The sequence below is a fragment of the Dipodomys spectabilis genome, unplaced genomic scaffold, assembly GCF_019054845.1.
Source record: "Dipodomys spectabilis isolate Male_0828 unplaced genomic scaffold, ASM1905484v1 ptg000125l, whole genome shotgun sequence".
NCBI classification, from domain to species: domain Eukaryota; kingdom Metazoa; phylum Chordata; class Mammalia; order Rodentia; family Heteromyidae; genus Dipodomys; species Dipodomys spectabilis.
The window spans coordinates 3,153,347-3,159,600 of NW_024870802.1; the positions used below are offsets into that span (position 1 = coordinate 3,153,347).

A 6,254-nucleotide genomic window follows, 5' to 3' on the forward strand; every position below is an offset into this window, starting at 1 on the left:
CTGAGGCACATGGAGGTGACTGGGGAGAGACGCGAGGAAGATGAAAACACCGGCTCGTGAAGCAACACCGCCACACACTCTGTGAACTTCTTCTGATTTGCAAATGAAATCTCTCCCACAGACAATGCAGGCAGCACAAGCCCGATTGAAGACACAGTTCATGAAAGTCTCCAAGTCAGAGGCAGAAAAACCTCCAGCCACCGAAGGCAGAAGGCAAGCATTGGAAATAATGAACCCACATTAGCTAAGAGATCGCAAAAGCCATCTCTATTAGACAGCTGTGCAGGTCAAAAGGAAACCAGACAGGAGACATCAAGAGGAAACACAGGCTCCTTGGGATAATTGCGATGCAATTAATACGGGGTGAGTCACTGCCCTGGCGGAAGTGGGTCCTGCTGCCCGCGAGAGGGTGAGGGTATTCGGACCAGTTGCCCTGTTCTATCAGCAGCAATTCCCTGCCTCACCATCTGTGGAACCCAAGGAAACATCCTCAGGAAATAGGTCAATAAGATGACGTCACTACAAAAACAGTCAAGCCAGCATCCACAAATATCACCACAGAAAGGTCATCACCTAGAAACCTGGAAATGGATTCAAAAGGCTTCCACCCCAGATCTTCAGTCCACTGAGCCCTTCACAATCACACAAAGGAGCATCAGGTACCACGAGAAGGCAGGAAAGGAAGGGAAAGGTAATCTGGGTATAATGTACACCAAGCACTAAGGAATGCAATGCTTTTCTTCCCATAAGCCTAAGGGCTGAAGACTTCTAGCTCCATGCTATAGGTATGGAAACTGAGGGTCAGAAATGTTAAACGAAGCCTGGAGGAAACCACAGGGGAGCAGAGGGTGGGCAGCAATGAGGAGAAGGAGGATTAATCTCCCATCACCCCTTGGTTCTTTCCCTCCTGGCTCTCACAGAAGGCAGAGGGTCACTGAGCCATCGGAAACATCCCAGGGTCCCGGCCACACTGGAGTCACATGTGGGAATGAATAGCTCCCTCAGGCCTACAAGCACTGGCACCAATCAGAGGAGAAGGACAGGTCTGGGATTATACTGTATACCTGTGGCTAGAGAGTGAGCTACACATGTAGCCTCCAGAGTGGGTCTGGGTCCCAGGTAATTCTGAAGAGGGAGGTGGCTACAAGTCACACCCAGAAAACAATAATCATAGAAATCTTAGTTCCTTGCTTGGGATGTAGCTAGCTCAACGATATAGCATATATATATATGCAATATATACATATATATTTATATACATATGTATATGCAATATATGTATATATTACATATATGCTCTCTCTATATATAGCATGTTTTGTGTTCAATTATGTTTGTGTGTGTATGTGTGTGTGTGTTGCTGGTTGGTACTCGTTCACAAAAGCCAATGGTTAAATAGAAATTTGCAAGCCCCTTGTTAAACTTGAACAGCTTGACCTCTGCTGTGGTGAACAGTCATTTCACTGCAGTACATGATAAACACTAAAAATGAAAGCTTGTTACCACCACCACCCTCGCACTTCTAAACAACTAGTTTACTTCTTGCAAGTGGCAGAAAGACACACAACAGTTCAATGAAGGAGAAATGACTTAAGAGAGATCTCTAGATTAAAGCTTAAAACACACAGTTAATTGTTTGTCTCTCTGTCTTTCAGCAGACACATTTTATGTCGCAAAGAAGGCGGTAACTGGTATGGCTTGAATATGGTTTTTTCCACTAAAACTCAGACTGAAGCTTGGTCCCCAGGCTGTAGTATCACAAGGTAGGACCTAGTAGGAGGTGATTATGTCATAAACAGACCAGTGCCTGCCTTAGGTAGGCTGGGACTCTCACAGGACTGAATGAGTTACTATGAGAGCAAGTTGCTATGCAGCAAGTTCATTCCTCATGTGTTATTCTTCCACATACACAAACTCACCCTTCAGCTTTAAGTTGAAGAGACAAGAATTCCTCACCAAAGCCAGGCAGATGCTGATACCATGTTCCTGCACCTCTCAGCCACTGGAACTATGAGCCAAAAGAAACTTCTTTGCCTTGGGAATTAAATGAACCAAGAACAACTATCTGCCTCATCTCCATCTCTATATTCAAAGGATAACCAAGTACCAGGGGTTCATGCTTATAATCCTGGCTACTTAGGAGGCTGAGATCTAAGGATCAAGGTTTAAAAAGCCAGCCTGGGACAAAGAAATCCATAAAACTCTTATCTCCAATTAACCAGCAAATAAAACAGAAGTGGAGGGATGACTCAAGTGGGAGAGTACCAACCTTGAGTAAAAATATCAAGCAACAGCACAATGCCTGGAGTTCAAACCCTGGTATTGGCACTCATGCATGCGTGTGCACACACACAGACACACAGACACACACACACACACACATATTCTTCAGGTGATTATTGTTATATATCCAGAAAAGTCCTGTGAAGATTCTGATTAACTTTGGATCCTATGCCATGCCTGAATGAATCACTAAAGCAAGAGGACTGGTAGACCCAACATGGCCAGCACAGATCACCTGGAGGGATGTACACACTAGGATTGATATTAGGGTTCTGTTCACCCCTCAAGCTAGGGCAGGGATGCAATCCAGTTTCAGTACACTTGCCTTTCATGTGAAAAGTCCTGGGTTTGCTTTTCAGTGCTAGGGGGAGAAAAATTTTAAGCAAGAGATTAATCTTTGGCCAATGTCTCTGACTTACAGAAGACAATGGACAGCGCTCCAAAATTAAAGGCCTCGTTGGCCTATCAGTGCACTTGGAGAATAGGAAAGGTTTAGGGGTTCCGTGATAATCTTGCAATGAAGAAAGCCTGTGTGGGAATATTTAACAATTGTCAAAGCAACCATAGGAAATTGGCAAACGATAGTGTCAGAATGAGACAGCTCTGGGTAATACCACTGCCTCCCCACACACCTGCTGTGCAGAGGATAGGGTGAAAGCTACATGAGTAGGGCAAGGCAGATGGTGGCAGGTTGTGAACGTTCTGTAACTGGTGGCTGCCATTGTGATCCGTGGCTACGTGACTTCAGATTCTTCACCTATTAAGACTTCTCTGTAGGGTTGTGGGACGTGATAAGATACCGTAGTTGAGGGCCTGGTCTCAGATGATCTCTCCACATCAATTGTGCTTAAGCCTGCCAGGTTGGAATATTACTTCTTCTTTATTAATTATTATTGCTATTATCATGTACATTTTGCTAGTATCTATTTGTTGCATAAGCAGATTTCCCTTTGACATAATCAGATGTGTACATGAGGTACTTGATGAGACTCACTCTTTCCATCATTTTCCTCGTCCCCTCTTTCACCTCCCAAAGCAATCTCGACAAACTTCACTATTCCATTTTTCACTCAGACACATTAAAGTATATTTTACTATTTTTGAAGGCTCTTTTTCTCTACTTAGCTCCTTCGTTGAGTCATCAACGAAGTCATCTTCCTTTCCCCTGCCCCCCTTCCCCAAGAACATTTGGTTGAAGGGAAGTCAAATGTTTACAAATATTTTCTCAAAAGTTGATTTCCTGAGAAAATTGGGCAACTTCCTGAAAGGTTAAAAAAAAAAAGAATCTTCTACCTCTCTAACTTCAAAAAAAGACATTGAAGGGGATAGATGGCAGTATACAAGATCTTTAGCAAGTGGATAATATCAATGCTTGTTGCTACTTTTGATATTGTCTCCATGACAGGAGGGGGGCAGAAGTAGAAGTTCAAAAAAAGCAAATTCAGAAAAGGCAGATAGGAAAAGCTTTATCACACAAAGAATAATAAATGTTTGCAATGGCCTACTGGGTAGGGCTGTTGAGGTAAAGACAGTGGTTTGTTCAAGTAGCAATTAGATGTTATCCTGGGGAAAACATCACATTACCAGAGAGAGCAGCATCAATGTGGTGAATGGCCTTTCACGCTTCCAACGCTGCCTATGTTCTTTCTATACTCTTAAAGGTCTGCAGTCACAGCAGAAAAAGTGAGCACAGGAACTTGACCCTACAGTGGGCCCTGGAAAGCTAGGCCAAGCGAGAAAATGTTGTTGAGACAGGACCACAATTTGTTATTCTCCTCTACAATATTCATCTTGTTTCCAGTGTTTCTTGGGTCTTGAGAGACACAGGCGGTGTGAGACAGAGTGTGGGACATGAGCACACGCTCAGGTCCCCACCAGCTCTGCTTAGCGAGGCCCAATAGTACCACCTGCAGCCTGCTACACAGAAATTGGGTAGAAGAGTGCATGTTGATCCTAAATAAGAGCCCATTGGCTGAGGCCAAACCTTTCCTTCTTGAAAGTCCTGATCTTTGCCTAGTTTCTGAACCTTCATTTTCCATCTCATCCAGGGATATTTCTTTTAATATACATTCTTTCTACACACCACTTGTACAGCAGGAATTCATATCTTAAAGGCTTTCCAGGTCTTTCACATTTTTTTTTTACCAAAGATATATCTAAGTTCATATTATATCTTCTTTATTCCAATACCAAGAGGGGCAATCAGCACAGTGGTATTCCCCAAGTCTCTTTCTCTCTCTCTCTCATGCTACATTCAAAAGAATAGGCAGTCACAGAGAATCTGGGACACAGAGGAAAAGGGATGATTCAAAATCATCAGATATCTGACAGGGGCCAATATCAAACCCAGAAACTACAATTAGGGTAACTGGCAACAACAACAACAACAACAAGCCAGACAACAACAACAACAAAAGACCTTAGAATTTGTACCATTAAGCTCTGCAAAAATGAAGAAGGGGAGCATGTGCTCCAGGGTAGGCTCCTGTGGGCAGCTCATGCACATCTCTCCCAGTGTCATCAGATCTAACTAGCCTCTTCCTTTTCCTTGGCTTCAGGTAGGACCACTACCAGGACGCAGATTTTCACCAAAACCCTTTCAAGGAAGACCATCACACTCAAGGTTAAACTCTTGGATACCATAGAAAATGTAAAGGCCAAGATCCAGAAGAAAGATGGAATTCCTCCTGGTCAACAAAGACTGATCTTTGCCGGGAAAGCATCTGGAAGATGGAATACCTTATCTGACTACAACATTCAAAAGGAGTCTACTCTTTACCTACTGTTGGGACTTTGCAGTGCTAGAAAAAACGAAGTCTTACACCACTCGGCTAAGCTGTCTGTCCTGAAATACTACAAAGTGGGTGAAAAATGTCAAAATTAGCCATCTTCATGGAGAGTGCCCTGCAGATAAATATGGTGCTGGAGTTTCTATGACTAGCCACTTTGACAGACATTATTGTGTGTGGCAAGTGTTGTCTAACTTATTGCTTTGACGATCCAGAAGACAAGTGATTGCGTATGGATTAATAAAAGATATAAACTAAAAAAGAAGAAGAAGAAGAAAAGTCAGGAAAGAGGAAAACAAAAACAATTAAAATATTGGCCACAAAACTCTGAGTAGGGCTGGACACTGACAGCTCAGGGCTCTAATTCTAGCTACTCAGGAAGCTGAGATCTGAAGATCTCAGTTTGAAGCCAGACAGGGCAGAAAAGTCCTTGAGACTGTAATCACCATTTAACCAGCAAAAAGTTGGAAGTGGAGGTCTGGCACGAGTCTCAAGCTATAAGCCAAGTAGGAGTGTGAAACCCTAAGTTCAAGCCCCAGTGCCAAAACAACAGCATGAAATAGATGAGGAACAACTCAATCATTTAGAAAACAAAGAGGAGGTATTTGTGCAGAATACAATGCAAATTGATCATTTCAAAATATGACTAAGAAACAAGTTATTATTACAAATGTTACCCAGTAGGAATTTGAGATAGAAAAAATGGAAAGAGGGCTGGGAATGTGGCTCAGTGGTAGAGAGCTTGCCTTGCATGCATGAGGCCCTGGGTTCGATTCCTCAGCACCACATAAGCAAAAAGAAAAAAAGCCAGAAGTGGCTCTGTGTCTCAAGTGGTAGAGTGCTAGCCTTGAGCTGAAGAGCTGAGGGACAGCACCTAGGCCTAGAGTTCAGGCCCCACGACCAGACTCCCCCCCCTAAAAAAGAAAAAAACGAAAAGATGGAAAGAATAGAGAAATTGTTTTGTTTCAATAGAAAAACTATGTAGCACTCATGTTAAAAGAACCATATTAAGGAAGGGGAAAAACAAATCGTTTAAATAGGGATACAGGTAGACCCATTGCAACAATGAGATGTACAAGTCGTTATGTCGAAAACAAACTTTACAACTTTGGTGCGGGAGGTGGGGAAAGGGGGGTGGGGGGGGAGGATGTGGGAAGGGATGGGAAGGGGAAACAAAGGAGG

At 43.2% G+C, this 6,254-nt stretch overlaps 1 pseudogene; it reads left to right on the top strand.

Annotated features, from left to right (window-relative positions):
- The first annotated feature begins 2,500 nt into the window (after window positions 1-2,500).
- LOC122115835 lies at window positions 2,501-5,298 on the top strand (annotated as a pseudogene).
- The last annotated feature ends 956 nt before the right edge of the window (window positions 5,299-6,254 follow it).